Source organism: Plecotus auritus, assembly GCF_963455305.1.
Source record: "Plecotus auritus genome assembly, chromosome: 7".
Lineage (NCBI taxonomy): Eukaryota > Metazoa > Chordata > Mammalia > Chiroptera > Vespertilionidae > Plecotus > Plecotus auritus.
This window is the reverse complement of record NC_137774.1, coordinates 23,964,075-23,980,805: the sequence shown is the minus strand read 5'-3', so window position 1 is coordinate 23,980,805 and position 16,731 is coordinate 23,964,075.

Sequence of the window (16,731 nt, the reverse complement as noted above, 5' to 3'; positions counted from 1 at the left end):
CTCCATCATCTTAGTCATCTCTTTATCCACAATGCCTGACATATAACAGGAGTAATGGCAGTAATGATGATGACAATGATGACAGCTAATAGTTACTGAGCAACGACTATGTTCCAGCACACTTTAAATTTACTATCGCATTGTATTCCTCCCATCAATACTATGAGTTAGGTCATTATAATAGCCCCATTTTACAGTTGAGGACATTGAGGACAGAGAAGGGAAGCACCTCACCCACGATCACAGAGCTTGTAGGTAAGTGGGAATGGTATGGGTGAAACAGATCATGGGTCATTCTCATTTACCTAGTGGATGAATTAATGAGTGAATGAAAATTACATAATACTGGAGCCCTAACTGGTTTGGCTCAGTGGATAGAGCATCAGCCCGCACACTGAAGGGTCCTGGATTCGATTCTGGCCAAGGCCATGTACCTCGGTTGCAGGCTCCATTCGGCCCTGGTCGGGGGCGTGCAGGAGGCAACCAATCGATGTCTCTCTCTCACGTGGATGTTTCTCTCTCTATGACTCTCCCCCTCCCTTCCACCCTCTCTAACCAATGGAAAAAATATCCTTGAGTGAGGATTAACAAAATATATACATGTATGTGTTTGTGTGTGTGTGTGTGTGTGTGTGTGTATTTAAAAAATAAATAAATAGAAAGAACACTGGAGGTTTGCTCTCTTTCCAATATTCTTCATCTTCCTAAGTGGGCATATGTCTCAGCCCTTGATGATAGCCCTCCAGGAGGCGGGCAAAAGAGAGGGGCTGTTTCCTCTACATATAGATGGGGACACTGAGGCTCAAAAGAGTGCAGAATGTCTCCAGAACCATGTACTAACACTGACATTGGGCTCTAGTTGTGCCCAATGAAGGATCTGGCTTTTGTTTATCCTCAAGTGAATATGAAAAAAAAACAACAACACTTAGGCGTTTTCAGAAAATACTTTTCTCCATGAAGCTCAGGTTCTGAAGCAGCCCCGCCCCCTTCTTTGCTGCACTTCCTGTTTCACAGGTGCCCACTGAGTACCCTGCCCCATCCCAGCATTGCCCTCCCTAGTCCTAAAGGTCCCCGGCCTCTCCAAGGAGGAAGCAGGAAAGGAAGGACTTCTTTTTTTTTGTGGGCTCCCTCTAGCCCAAAATATTGTTCCCCTCATTAAAAATAATATTCTCAAGTATTTAATGGCATAGAAAAATGTACATGAAGTATTTGTAAGTTTTAATAAAAAGTAAGTTACCGCCCTGACCGGTTTGGCTCAGTGGATAGAGCGTCGGCCTGCGGACTGAAGGGTCCCAGGTTCGATTCCGGTCGAGGGCATGTACCTTGGTTGCGGGCACATCCCCAGTAGGGGGTGTGCAAGAGGCAGCTGATCGATGTTTCTCTCTCATCGATGTTTCTAACTCTCTATCCCTTTCCCTTCCTCTCTGTAAAAAATCAATAAAATATATTTAAAAAAAAAAAAAAAAAAAAAGTAAGTTACCAAATACCATGCAGAATATAACCCTAATTATGTTTTTTAAAATATAGTTTATGGCTATATTTATGTATACACAGAAGACTAGAAGGATATATATCAAAATCTTTACAGTGGTTTTTGTTTCCTTCTTTAATATGGTTTTTTTTAATGTTTTTCTCCTTCCTTAATAAATTTTTTCCAAATTTTCTGCTGGGAACATGTGTCCTTTAATAATTGTATAAAAGGAAATTATAAGTGAATTTCAAAATTCTGCCTTATTAGGTTCAATCTTTAAAAATACTGATAACCCTCTAGCTTGCTGGCTCTGTAGTCTCATAAGCAGCAGCCAAGAACAGTTCACACGTGAGTGTAAATGTGTGTGTTTTTGAGGGGGCCTAACTCCCCCACACTCTCCCAGTGACGGCTGTTCATCATAACCAGCACAATTAACCATCCCCTTATTATTCACACGTCATGATTACTAATCACTCTTATTAATATCCATGCTTTGCAAAACCAGGAGGCAGCTTGGCTCAGATGCTTGGAACGCCACAGGAACACAATCCTGACCCCAGGCATGTCCCTTCCTGCTCTGTGTCTTCACCTCCTCTGGATGGGGAAGTCTGTCCCTCATCCCTCTGGTGACCGATGCCCTCTTCTTCCCTCCTTTGTCAGCTCGTAAGACACACACACACACACACACACACACACACACACACACACACACACACGAGCCATCTAAGTTCCCAACTGCGTTCACCACCTGAACCACCAACCTCCCTTCCTCTGGAACTGAAATAGGGTCTCTTCCTGTCATTGATCCCTTTTCTCAAATTACCCACTTTGTTCATAAAAACGTATGCTTTATCCCAGACACGTTATGTATGGCTAAAGACTGAACTTTATGGTTATGCCACTTAACCATGTTCAGTCTTCAAATCTTGTTACCTGTTTTGGGAAATGTATTAGTTTCATGTTAAGCCAGCTGTTGATAAATTGGCCATTTGGATGGTTTGGGAAGAGGGACTCCAGCTTTGAAGACCACCCTCCCTGGAGGATTGTCAGCCCACTGAGGACTGACTGGGCTTTGGAAGTATGGAGGAAGACAGAACTGTCCACCCACTGCCTGTCCCCCAGAAAGGACCAAAGCCACACTCAGTAACTGGCAGGAGAAATCCTAAGCTCAGTCTGAAATGAGAAGGAAAGAAAATCATTCCCATTTGTGCAGTTCACGGGACGCACAGAGGAGCCAGAGGAATCACCTGGGACTGGAGGAGTCCACCTGGGATTCGACTCATGGAGACAGAGGGGGAGGAGACAAAAAGAGGGGGTGATAGACAAGAGCAGGAAGGGAAAGGGGCCCAAGCTGTCTCCTCTCTGAGCCCCTGTTCTTGCCTCCTGCCTGCTGTCTGTTAGGAAGAGGCTTTGCCAGCCGGCTCCGGAAACAAGAAGATAAAATAAGCAGCTCTATCATCTGGCTAACTCCTCCTCCTCTCTCTCCACCTCTCCTCTAGCCCCTTCTCCTCTTCCCTCTCCTTCCATCTCTGCTGGCCAAACACCATCTCCTTCTTTTAGCATCCATTTGAAGAATGAAGAGGGTTGTGAACCCAATTTAATGTAAATCATTTGACATGCATGTTTCTGGCAGAGAACAAGATCCTCCCCCATGTGTGTCTGCCCTGGGACACCTCCAACACAGGCCATCCCTCCTTATTACCTGAGGACAGTTGGGGACCACCTGCTCCCCTCCCCCTAGTCTTCCTCCTGCACCACCTTCTTTCTCTGAGTGGGAATGGGGTTAAGGACACAATGTGAAGCTGAGAGATGAGGATGAAGAAGGGACAGGAACGTTCTTTGGGGTATATTTTCCTTCAGTGTTGTTTTTTAATCCTGTCATTCTGGAGGGGAAGGGAAAAGGAGGTGAGCAGTGTAAATCCAGGGATTTGAAGGAAGATTTTAGGAAGTTGCAAATAATCCCGCTTCTTCCCAGTGCATACCGCTTTCGTTTGACTAATCCAGGAATTTGGGACAACTCCCTTTCAGTTTTTATCTCACTCACCCTTTGCTCTAGGACAGTGGTCGGCAAACTCATTAGTCCACAGAGCAGCAAACCGCGGCTCTCGAGCTGCATGTGGCTCGTGAGCCGCAGTTTGCCGACCACTGCTCTAGGAAAGCAGCCTATCTGCAGTTTTGTGGATGTGTGCCCAGCCTTCCCACCTCCAGGCTATGCCAAGGCCATCCCTTCCATCAGCACCCCCTTCCCAGCCCACCTGTCAGCCAGTCAGAACCATCTGAGAAAACTCGTTTAATAGCACTTCCTCTTTTACGAGGTCTTCTTGGAATCTCCCAGCCAGAAAAGCTCTTTTTTTTTATCTCTGCTATCCTAGAAAGGAAATAGACTCTGGGATTTTCTGCTTAGCTCACAGCCTACCCCCAACTGAATGGCATCTTGCCTTTCCACCTCCTCAATCAATCAATGAGCTAAGAAAAGCAATTGGGGCAGAAGGATGGGAAGCCACAAAATTGCCCAAATCCCAGTTAACTGACCCATCCACAAAGCTTGGATTCAGAATCTGAGGCACCTCACACAGGTTATCACATGAAAGTTCACATCGACCCTACAGAGTAGTTCCTGTTACCATCCGTCTTGCTAGTAGAGAACTGGAACCCAGGCTGGCTGACCCCAAAACCCATGTTCTTTCTACCCTACCACACTGCCTCCTACAGCTCTTTTCCTGGGGGAGAGGAAGCTGCCCCCAACTCAAATCCTCCCAGATGGGAGACAGCTCTCCCGGTTCCTTGCCTCTTCAGCCCCTGTCCAAACTGAACCCTGGTCGGCTCCACCACTCAGTCAGCTGGTTGGGCAGGTGAGGGTTGTGGTACCTATGCCCTAGGGCAGTGGTCAGCAAACTCATTAGTCAACAGAGCGGCAAACCGCAGCTCAGCTCGCAGCAGTTTGCCGACCACTGCCCTAGGGAGGGGCAGACACAAAAAAATCTCTGGGACAGAGCCCCATTGTATTATTTTTCCCTAGGTTGTTCTGAAGCAAGGAGGCAGGAATTGGGCCTGGAGGGAATGGTTAATGGGGGAGGGGAGGTTCATGGGGGGGAGGGCGGGGAAGGAAGTTCATAGAGGGAAGAGAGGACCCCCTGACCTCAGCAGACAGCCCTGCCCAGTTCCCAGCTAGAGATGGAACGGGAATATTTATTTCTTGTCTTCCCAGGCCTTTGGAGAAATGCCACCCTCATCTCCACACCTCCATCAGTGCCTAAATTCCAGTCCCAAGGCTCCAGGAATAGACATCCTGACATGAAAGGCCAGGGTACCGCACGTCCATCTGACAGCTTACCTGAGCTCAGGCCACCTGCAGGATAGATAGAGCACAAATCCTGCGGTCTTTCACACACACACACTCACGCATGAACACACGCACACACAATTTAAATTTACCCTTTCCCATGCAATTTCCTTAATTGGTTTGAACCTCACAACAGGGTCCTAAAAGATGGTCAGCAGATGTTATGAACCCATTTTTTTAGATGAGGAACCCAAGGAAGGTGAACTATTTACTCAAGGTCACACTCTCCAGAACTAGTGGTCACAGTAAGACTAACAAAACCCACAGCAGTTCATTCCTTCAATGCCAGGCCCAGTGCTAAGCACTTTCCATGCATCTAACATTCACAACAGTCCCATGAGGAGACATTATTATCCCATTTTACAGATGATGAAACAGGGACTTGCAGATGTTGGGCCATTTGAGGAAATCACTTTGAGTCAATCCCTCAGCATCCTGACTCCATGGACCCTCCCTCAGGATAGGGACTTTGTCTGTCTGGGTCCCCTGGATCCCCAGCACCTATAACAGTGCCTGGCCCCCATACGGTGCTCACTCAACATTTGCACCATGTTTGTTGACTAAGTCTGCCCCCACTGCCCTTGCCCTTGACTTACTCCTCCCAGACCCTTCTTGCCCTTCTCTCTCCTGTCTCCTTGCATGTCTCCAGCCAACCATTTGACACCTCTCCCCCGCACCAAGTTCAGGTCCCCTAGGTCCCCCAAGGAAGTCATTTGCCACCTTACTCCCTACACCTACCAGCATTCAGGGACTCCTGGTTTCTCTCAATGGTTCACCCTTGCCTCAGTTTCCCCACCTGAACCAGATATAAGGGAAGTAAGCAAGCAGACTGCTGAAAAAGAGGCCCTGGGCAGGTCTGCCCCTCTACTTCCTTCCACCCCAAATGGATGCTGAGGTTCTTTCTCTCTAGATCCGACAGAGCCCCAGATATACACAGAGGGGCCTGCAGGGGGCATTACACACATCTCCCCGTTCCCCAGCCTCTTAACCTGTTCTGAGGTCCAAGGGCAGGTAAGTGGGCAAGCCCCACCTGCAGGTGCACCCCGGTTTAGAACCCTGGGCTTTAATGGTCAACGAGAGGACAACCTTCCCATGTCACCTGGCTCAGTATCAGCCACACACTGCTGGGCTACTCTGCCCTCGCCCCTCATCTCCATCCCAATCCGGCACCTCTGGTCTCTCTGTCCCTCCAACGGGCTACAGTTTCAGCCCCCACTGCTTGGGGGCCCATGGATGACCAGGAGTCGTGAGTGGGAGGAACAGTGTTCCTGACCCCCAGCCTGACATCTGACATCTCCAGTGCCCCCACACTTAGCCCTAACCACAGGTGTCAGGTCTAGTGAGACTGGCTTCCTCTCAGAGTCACTCCCACCTGACACTCCACCCCCTGCACATCCTGGTGCTCAGAAGATTGAGCAATATCAGAGCGCCACCTAGCGTGCCCAGCGGGCATGCCAGCCCCTGCCTGGCCCTGCCCTGTCCAGTCACTTTGTCTGGGGCAGGGCCTCTCATGGGGGTGGGTTGGGGGTGAAGACAAGGGTCTCTAGCCTGGGCTCATATCTACAAAGGGCCTCTAATCCAGACTGCTGATGTTATGTCTGGATAACACTATTCCTCCAGCCACAGGGAGACCCCAGAATCCAGTGAGGATAGTACCTCACAATTTGATAGCTTTGCCCTATCACTACCTGCAGATCTCTTACTTATATCATTATTTGGGAGGCTTAAAATTAGCTTTCAAATAGCCTACTCACATTGCATTATTTTGTGTTCATTGGTAAAAAGTAAATTTTCCAAATTAGCCACAATTTTGGGGGACCCTTCTTTGCCAAGCCTTTTTTTTTTTTATGTTTTTATTGGTTTCAGAGAGGAAGAAAGAGGGAGAGAGAAAAAAACATCAATGAGAGAGAAACATTATCGGTTGGTTGCCTTCTGCATGCCCCCTACTGGGTATCGAGCCTGCATATCAGGTATGTGCCCTAACCTGGAATAGAACCATGATCTCCTAGTTCAGCCGTGGGCAAACTACGGCCTGCAGGCCGGATCCGGCTGTTCTATCCGGTTCTCTTGCTCTCCCCTCCGCTCCTTTACTTTGAATTTATATTAGTTCACACAAACACTCCATCCGTGCTTTTGTTCCGGCCCTCCGGTCCAGTTTAAGAACCCATTGTGGCCCTCGAGTCAAAAAGTTTGCCCACCCCTGTCTAGTTCATAGGTTGACACCAACCACTGAACCACATCGGCCAGGCTGGCAAGCCTTTTTTTTTTTTTTTATCCTCACCCAAGGATATTTTTCCATTGATTTTTAGAGAGGGTGGGAGAGGGGGAAAGACCGAGAGAAATATCGATGTGAGAGAAACACATCGATTGGCTGCCTCCTGCATGAGTCCCAACCATGGCCCGGGCCAGGGAGGAGCCTGCAACTGAAGTACGTGCCCTTGACCAGAATCAAACCCGGGACCCTTCAGTCCGCAGGCCGATGCTCTATCCACTGAGCCAAACCGGCTAGGACTGGCAAGCCTATTTTTAACAAGAGCCTCAGATAATGAAATGTGGCTAAGGCAGACCTCCAAGAGGCCCACGCTGTGTACAGAGCCTGCACTCCTGTTTTGTGTTTTTCTCCCTTCCTTCCTTCCTCTCCATTCCTCTCTGTCCATGATCTGAAAGGCTGCCTGGTAAGTTCAAACAAGCACTGAGCGTGGGCAGGGATGTCTGACAAATCTGGGTTTGAATCCTTTCTCTGTCCCAGCTGTACGACCTTGAAAAATTGGAAGCTTTCTGAGCCTTACTTTTCTCAACTGTAATATGGGGTTGTAATGAGCATCATGAGCTAACAAGTGAGATACTCAGCAAGGTGTCAGCCACCCACCAGGGGCTCTGTAACCATCGGTCTCATCCTCCTTGTCCCGCTCAGAGCTTTATGGTGGGGTCTGCTTCCACAGCACCTCCAGGCAGTCTCCATCATTTTCCTGGTCTCAGAGCACTGGTCACACTGCATCTTGCATGTCCGTTTTCGGTAGCTGTGTCCATCTCCTCCCCCAACTTGGGGCTCTGTTCCTCTCCGGAAGCCCAGCCCAGCCCAGTCCAGTACCAAGCCAATGGCCAGTGTGTATTGGCCACACCTGTCAGGAGAGCCCATTCTCCAGACCAGAGGCTGGCCCACCCTGGGTCCCTAGTCCTGGCAAAGCATGTTTTCTCAGGGCCTCAGTCTCCTGCTCGGAACAGTGGCATTGAAACTAACTTGCACAGTTGTTACAGGGACTAAAGAGAGGACATTTTCAAAGACACTTGTAAAGGGTGTAACACATGGTGGGGGTGGGGGGGCTCAATAGAGAATTTATTATTATAGCTTGGGAGGTCCAATAGGTATTTGAAGCCATGTGGAAGGAAGACAGGAAGAGCAGTATTATCCCAATTATGCAACCTCAACAAAGACATTGGGTCAGAGAAGCAGAAGGCAAGATGGGGAGGGTGGGAGACAGTTAAAATTGGCAAAAATTAAAACCCAGTCAGGGTCTTAGTCAACAACTTATTTAAGAGTAAGGCTTCCCAGAGGCCAGGGTAATTGGACAGGGGAACATCTCTTTCCTCCAGGGTAGGGATGGGGAACAGGCCAAGCGGGTGGGGGATGAAGGGGCAAACAGCCTCTTTATTAACACAATTATTTTATTTGCCAAAAGGTAATCATCCTAAGTGAGGTCAATGCGCTGGCACGAAATGCCCTGCAGGCGGCCTGCCCAAGTTGCCATGGAGACAGAGCCATCACTTGCAGCAGCAGCAAGGGCTGGAGGCTCCTGAGAAAGGAGACCCCTGATCTCTCTCCTTCCCCCAGAGAAGGGCTGAATGAGACCTGCGGGTGTTTGTGCTCCCCCTCCCAGCTCCAAGTGACAAACCAGGAGTCCCTGGGGGATCCCCAGCCCAAGTTCCCAGGGGGTCCATTGTAGTGAGAAGGGTCTCTGCATCCATCACCTCATTTCATCCCATCATAACCCTGCAAAGAAGGGACTAAACATCTGCTGACCATTCGATGGGAAGCTGTGGCTCAGAGAGGCTAGTGATCTGACTACAGACACACAGCACTTGAAGATTTGGGGGCTGCGATCTGAAGCCTGAGGTACCATTTGCAGTTACCTCAGAGCCAGGGGTCTTGATTCATCAGAAAAACTGCTGTGGAGAAAAATTGCTAACCTATAAGTCAGAGAGGCTTGAGTCCCAACTTGCCCCCTCCCAGGTCTCGTCACCCTCAGCAAAGTTGCTCCAAACCTCGGTTTATCTGATGCCTCCTGCAACCAGTGACTTGCCAGTCTCTGCAAGACTGTGCAGTGGCCAAGACACGTCTCCATCTGTGAAATGGGCCAACCAGGCCTTGCCTCAGTGTCCAAACATAAGAAGCTAGTTCTGTCATTTTCACCCGAATCTCAAAGGGTGTTAGCCCTGCAAAAAAAGGAACAAAGCACCCCCTGACCCCAAGTCCTCCAACCTGAAGTCCAGAAGACTGCACAGGAGAGGCAGACCCAAGGAGGAGGGCAGCCAATGTGTGTGTGTGGGGGGGGGGGGGCGGTGTCCATTTTGCTGGTGCCTACAGCATCTATTGTACTCTGGTGGAAGAGTGTGACACACAGCCATAAAGGACAACTGTGCAACAAGAGGAACTCAGATGGGGTGGGGGCAGGACAACAGATGTGACTGGGAGCATGGCGGGGGGGTGGCTGGGGAGGTGGTGATACTTAAACTGGGTCTCCTGGAAGGTGGATGGACATGGGGATGGGAGCCGGAGAGAAGGCATTGCAGACCATGGAAACTGCCTCAATAAAAGCCTTCAGACTGTCAGGCGCTAAGGGAGTCGGAGGGGCCCAAAAGGAAGTAGGAACCAGACTAGAGCAGATTGTAGACAGCTTTGACCAGGAAGCTAAGAAGCACTCCCACTGCCTCCACTTTATCCTGGAGGCAGTGGGAGCCATTGAAGGTTTCAGAGCAGGGACAGGATATGATTAGATCTGCATTTTAGGCATATTGTTTGTAGAGAGATTGGAAGCAAGAAGGCTATTGGAGCCACCTCCTCGCACACACTGTTACTTAACAATAGCAACACCTCAAGGCTTGGCTGGAGACCTCATAAGCCCGTTTCTTTTCACCACTGCACACCAGGCCTCTAGCTGTGAGCAAAGGCAAGAGATAGCAGGAGACTGCTCAGGATGGGGTTCATGCCCCACTACCTCAGGCAACCCCAGGTGTGGATCTATCAGCCAGAACTTTTTTTTTAATTATATCATCTATTTATTTATTTTTTATTTTAAGTATATTTTTATTGATTTCAGAGAGAAAGGGAGAGGGGGAGAGAGATAGAAACATCAATGATGAGAAAGAATCATTGATCAGCTGCCTCTTGCACGCCCCCTATAGGGGATTGAGTCCCCAACCCGAAACCCGGTCAGACTGGGAATCAAATCCTGACCTCCTGGTTCATAGGTTGACACTCAACCACTGAGCCACTCGGGCCAGGCTAGCCAGCAGAACTTCTGAGGAAAGGGTGGGGGTGGAGAGGAGAGTTCTTGGAGGGTCACTCCCTCCTCTTGGTTAGTCATACAGAGACCCCTCCCAGGTGGGCTCCTCAAGCATGACAAGGGCAGCAGGTCTGAGGAAGGCTCTCGGGACAGACCCACAGAGGAGGGATGGTTGTGGCTTCACAGCGGGGCCTGGCAAGCAACACCCAGGGTGCTGGCACATTCCAGCCAGGTAATAGTGCCAACTCAGGCCTAAACTTGAATCAATGGAGGTAAGGCCTGGCCACAGTCAGCAGCAAGGAAGATCATCAGAAGTGGTGCCCGCGTTCCCCTTCAGACCAGGCTGTTCAGAGGGATGGACGGACTGGGTCCTATCCCCACCCCAAGTACTCTGGAGGAGGGTGGAAAGGAGGGGACGAATGCTATCAGCTGCCCAGCATAACTTATTAGCATCCAGGCGAGATTAATCAAGCCCAGAAACCTCGAGCAGACCCCTAATTAGTTGCTGCTGATAACTATATTTGTCATGCTCTCCAATTATTCCACTGTAAATTTCAGAGTTTAATTGCACCTTGTTCTTCATTGAAGTGTCACTGTTTGCACACGCTCCCCTAATTCTTTAGCAAATTTGACAAAATTCAGCATTAAATATAGATTATCTTTAGATTTCCATAATTAACACAACCAAACTGTCTAAGGCCTAAATATTTCTCCCAGTGCCATAAATCTGGCCTGTCCCCGGGACCCAGAGAGCTACTCCCAGCTCCCCAGCAGAGGCTGTGGGGAGAACATGCATGCACACCTGTGAGCCTGTGCAGGGCTGAGGGTGTCACAGGCGAGGCTTCATTAAGGCCACATGCCCAGAGAGCATCCTACCCTCAAATTTGTAGGAGGCCCCATCAAGACTGCTCCCTGGGGCACCTCAGCTGTGTCCCAGGGCTTAGAAAGCCAGTCTGGCACCACAGTTGACCCCGTCCCAGAAGGAGGGCTAGAGGCAAGTGACCCCACAAAGGCCGAAGGGCCCCTGTTTGTGACTTTTCTCCCCATTAAGGCTGATCTTGATGTTTGACATTATGCTAGGAACACGGCCCAGGCAGATAGGAATGTCCTCTGTGCCTCACCCTCACTGCCCAATTTTCTCTCCCAACCCACTCTTATCTGACTCACAGAGGAAGGTAAGTCCATTCAACCCTAAATACAGCCACCTGGGGCTCTTAGTTCAGACTGGAGGCAGGGGAGGAGTTCATGCCCCCTCACCCTAAGTCAGGTTGCAGATCTTTTCCACCAGCCAAAACCTCAAATCTAACAGCCCAACAGAATCAGCAAGATGTCCACTTTCAAGGTGACGAAAGGTTGGCAAAGCGGATGGGAGAGGGCAGAGAAGCTGTGCTCCTCCAGGGCCCTACCTAGCCCTTGGCCCTTTGGACAAAACCGTATCTTGGGTTTATCCCAGATCAAGCCCCTTCCAGAGTTCAACTGCCAGCCAAGCACCACCACCCCTGCACTGTATTCATGCAAACACACACACACACACACACACACACACACACACACACACACAGGGAAAAATAGACACAGATGCACAGAGACATACCACTGACACCCATGGACTCACAGACACACGCAATCAAGACACTGACATACAAAGACAGGCATACACACACAGAAACACATACCCCTCTGCCAAGTGCAGGAGATGGGGCAGCAAGACAAGGAAATGCTCACTCCCCAGAATCAGTGGCATATCCAGAGTCTGGCCATGCTGAAGGGCCAGAGCAGACTGGGGGCCCCAGCAGACGGACCCCCAGCCCTCTCCCCCTCCACGCTGACTACCATCTAGCCCCCGTGTCCCTAGTGAGACGAGGGTGGTGGCTGAGGGACTGAAGTTGGGAACAGGCAGTAATACTGAGGAGCCTCAAAGTGTCCTCGCAGCAAATTTGGAGGAAAACAATGACATTTAATGAGATGTGATTTTTTTCCACGATGGGCAAGGCCGGGCTGGGTGTTATGTAGAGGGTCTTTGGGTACAAAGGGGCAAGGAGATGCTCCAGGCCACAGGTTGCAGGGCTGGGAGGAACTGGGCAACAAGGAGTGAGGAAGCTCCGGGGCCAGCGGGGGGACAGGCAGAGACAAAGAACTAACAGACAGGCTACAGGTTGCCATCCAGCCCCACCTGCCCAGCCCAGAGAGGGCCCCTGGGCCAGCTTGGGTGTCTGCCATGGCCAAGCTGGGTTTTGGGTTCAGGAGTCTGGGTTTCCAGCCGCCAGACGGAATAGGGGCTGAGGTCCACACAGGTCAGTGGTGGGAAGTGGTCACTTGAGGGTCAGGGGTGAGCAGCCCACCCAGGGTCACTGGCTTCAGAGAGTGGCGAGAGGCAGCTAGTGAGTTAACTCTGAACACTGCAGTTCACTGAACACCGGCCAGGCTCCAGGCACCTGTTAATGTCATTCTACAGAAAACCCTGCAAGAGAAGAGACAGCCCCTTGCTCCGATGAGGAGAATGAGGAGCAGAAAAGTTAAAGAAATTGCCCAAAGCCAGCCAGCCAGCTGGTGAATACTTGAGACAGCACCTGAACCAAGGTGGGCCAGGCCCTAAGCCTGTGTTTCCTCTGTTCTGCTCGTAAGCAGCACCTCGCAGGTGATGGAGCCACACCTTCATCTCTCTCCCTCAATTCCAGCCCTGCCAGAGCTCCAGAGTCCTTGGGTCAGCTGGGTCAAAGCTTGGGTTCAGGCTCCAGGATGACAGGGAATCTCCTCCATGGCTCAACCCCAAATCACAAGATTTCCCCAAGCACAGAGGAAGCACTTGTCAGCTGCAACCCTACCCACTCCATCCCACTGGCTGAAGCTTTGAGCTCCCTCCTTCCTTACTGAATAATAGAAGAAATCAGAGGCCGTAATCCAACCTTAATATCCACTGCCTGAAGGCTCTATGCAACACCCTATTTGAATTGTCATCTGAGTACTTGCATTCCTCTAGTGACAGGGAGCTCGCTACCTAAAAGATACCCTATTCAACCTCTGGAATCCTGCCAGATGAGCTGCTATCTGCCATCCTAAGTCTCCCACTGGCCCCATTCCTGCCCTCTAGAGGTCACTACTCTGCCTCATGAAAGCCCCTCTGTAATTTGAATACCATGGCCACTGCCCTCATCACCTCTCCCACTACCACCACGTAAGGGGCTTCCCTTCTCCTGGTTAAACACTTCCTGATCCCATCAACTATTGCATACTGTTCTACCCAATTCCCTTTCACCCACCCAAAAGTGTCAGCAGAAGTGACAGCAGAGAGGAATGGTTACTAGTAAAAGAAACCATTTTGAATGGACTTGGCAATTTTCTTGGATATGACAATGAAAGCACAGGTAACAAAGGAAAAAACAGGTAAATGGGACTACATCAAAATTGCAAAACTTCTGTGCATCAGAGGCCATAATCAACAGAGTGAAAGGCAAGCTACAAAATAGGAGACAAATTTTGCAAATCGTTATGATATAGGGTTATATCCAGAATATATAAAGAACTCCTACAAGTCAACAACAACAAACAACAAATAACCCAACTAAAAACTGGGCAAAGGGCTTGAATAAACATCTCTCCAAGGATGATATGTACTGGCCCTCAAGCACATGAAAAGATGCTCAACATGACTGATCACAAGGGAAATGCATATCAAAACCACAGTGAGATGTCACCTAACACCCAATAGGATAGTTCCTATTTAAAAAACAGAAAACCATAAATGTTGGTGAGAATGTGGGACAATTAGAACTCTTGTGCACTGCTGGTGAGATTGTAAAATAGTGCAGCCGCTATGGCAAACAGTATAGCAGTTCTTCAAAAATTTATTTATTTATTTTTATTTTATTTATTTTTAATTTAATAAATCTTTATTGTTCAGATTACAATTGTTTCTCCTTTTCCCCCCATAGCTCCCCTCCACCCGGTTCCCACCCCACCCTCTGCCCTTACCTCCCCCACACTGTCCTCATCCATAGGTGTACGATTTTTGTCCAGTCTCTTCCTGCACCCCCCATACCCTTTCCCCCTGAGAATTATCAGTCCACTCCCTTTCTATGCCCCTAATTCTATTATATTCACCAGATTATTCTATTCCTCAGGTTTTTAATTCACTTGATTTTTAGGTTCACTTGTTGAGAGATATGTATTTGTTGTTCATAATTTTTATCTTTACCTTTTTCTTCTTCTTCCTCTTCTTAAAGAATACCTTTCAGCATTTCATATAATACTGGTTTGGTGTTGATGAACTCCTTTAGCTTTTTCTTATCTGTGAAGCTCTTTATCTGACCTTCCATTCTGAATGATAACTTTGCTGGGTAGAGTAATCTTGGTTGTAGGTTCTTGCTTTTCATCACTTTGAATATTTCTTGCCACTCCCATCTGGCCTGCATAGTTTCTGTTGAGAAATCAGCTGACAGTCATATGGGTGCTCCCTTGTAGGTAATTAACTGTTTTTCTCTTGCTGCTTTTAATATTCTCTCTTTGTCTTTTGCTCTTGGCATTTTAATTATGATGTGTCTTGGTGTGGTCCTCTTTGGATTCCTCTTGTTTGGGGTTCTGTGCGCTTCCTGGACTTGTAAGTCTATTTCTTTCACCAGGTAGGGGAAGTTTTCAGTCATTATTTCTTCAAATAGGTTTTCAGTATCTTGCTCTCTCTCTTCTTCTGGCACCCCCATAATTCTGATGTTGGTATGCTTGAAGTTGTCCCAGAGGCTTCTTACACTATCTTCAACTTTTTGGATTCTTTTTTCTTTTTGCTTTTCCAATTGAGTGTTTTTTGCTTGTTTTTCAAATCTTTGACTTGATTCTTGCGTTCCTCTAGTCTGCTGTTGGGTCTCTGTATAATATTTTTTATTTCAATTTCTAGTTGGTCCTTTTTCATATCTTCGAGGGTCTCGCTAAATTTATCGGCCTTTTGTAGGATATTCTTGAAAAGCCTTATAACCATGGTTATGATTTCTATATCCAGTCGTTTGTTTTCCTCCATTTCTTTCGTTTGTGATCTGTTTCTTTGCCTCCGCATTTTCACTGCTTCCCTGAGTTGGTAGGGTGGCTTTGTGTGCTAGGTTTCCTATATGGCCCAGTGGGTCGGCCTCCCCAGTTAACCTGAGGTGGACACTCTTGGTGCACCCCGTTGTGGGCTGTGTGCACAGCCTTCTTGTAGTTAAGTCTTGATTGTTGTTGGTATCACTGGGAGGAATAGACCTCCAGGCCAGTTGGCTGTGAGGATCAGCTTTGTCTACACTGGGAGAAGTTCGGTGCTGGAGACAGCCTTATAGGATTAGACTTGCAAAATTGCAAAAGCCTCTGTGCTCAGCTTGGATGGGGCGGAGTCTCAGGGCGGAGCAGACAGTCTTGGCTTCCCGTCAGCCCTGCCCTTGCACGCGCGCCTCCAGACCTCTGCCTTCCGTGGCTCCCCTGAGTTTCCACCTGACAGTCCAGACTCCCCCTGTAAGAGCATGGGTCCCCAGGGGCTCGCCCGGAACTGGGGTTCAGTGCAGTCGGAACTAGGGTTCAGTGCAGTCAGGAGCTTCCGACTCCCTTCCGCTAGGGAATGCCTGCGGCAACCTCCGCATTCAGCTTTCTCTGCAAGCACTCTAGTGCGCGCACCTCCAGACCCGCCGCAGCTCCCCCGGGTCTGAGTCTCCGTGTGCCTTTCTCTCTACCTGACAGTCCAGACTCCCCCTTTATGAGCCTGGGTCCACTGGGTTTCGCCCGGAACTGGGTTTCAGTGCAGTCAGAAATGGGATTCAGTGCAGTCGGGGGCTTCCTTTCCCCTCCCACCAGAGAAAGTCAGCCAGGCACTCAGTCGCCCTTCCTCTCTGCGCGCGTCTCTGTATCTCAGCCCTTTGCCACTCCTCTGATTCTCCGTGAGCTTTCCTCTTTCCTTCTAGTTGTAGAATTTCCACTCAAAATGTGGTTCTGAATGATGTCCGTTCTTTTAGTTGCAGTTTTGAAATTGTTGTGCGAGGCAGCAGTTTAGGTGCTTACCTATGCCGCCATCTTGGTTTAGTTCTTCAAAATTTTAAAATATGATCCAGCAATTGCACTTCTGTGTATATACTCAGAATAATTAAAAACAGAATCTCAGAGATATTTGTACACCCATCTTCACTGTAGAATTATTTTCAGCAGCCAAGAGATGGAAGCAACCAATAAATGGATAAACAAAATGTTGTATGGACATACAATGGAATATTATTCAGCCTTAAGAAGGACGGAAATCCTGTCACATGCTACAACATGGATGAACCTGAAGACATGCTAAATGAAATAAGTCAGTCATAAAAAGACAACCACTATATGATTCCACTTATATGAGTATCTAAAGTTGTCAAATTAATAGAAACAGAAAATAGAATGGAGGTTGTCAGGGGCTGGGAGAAAGGAAT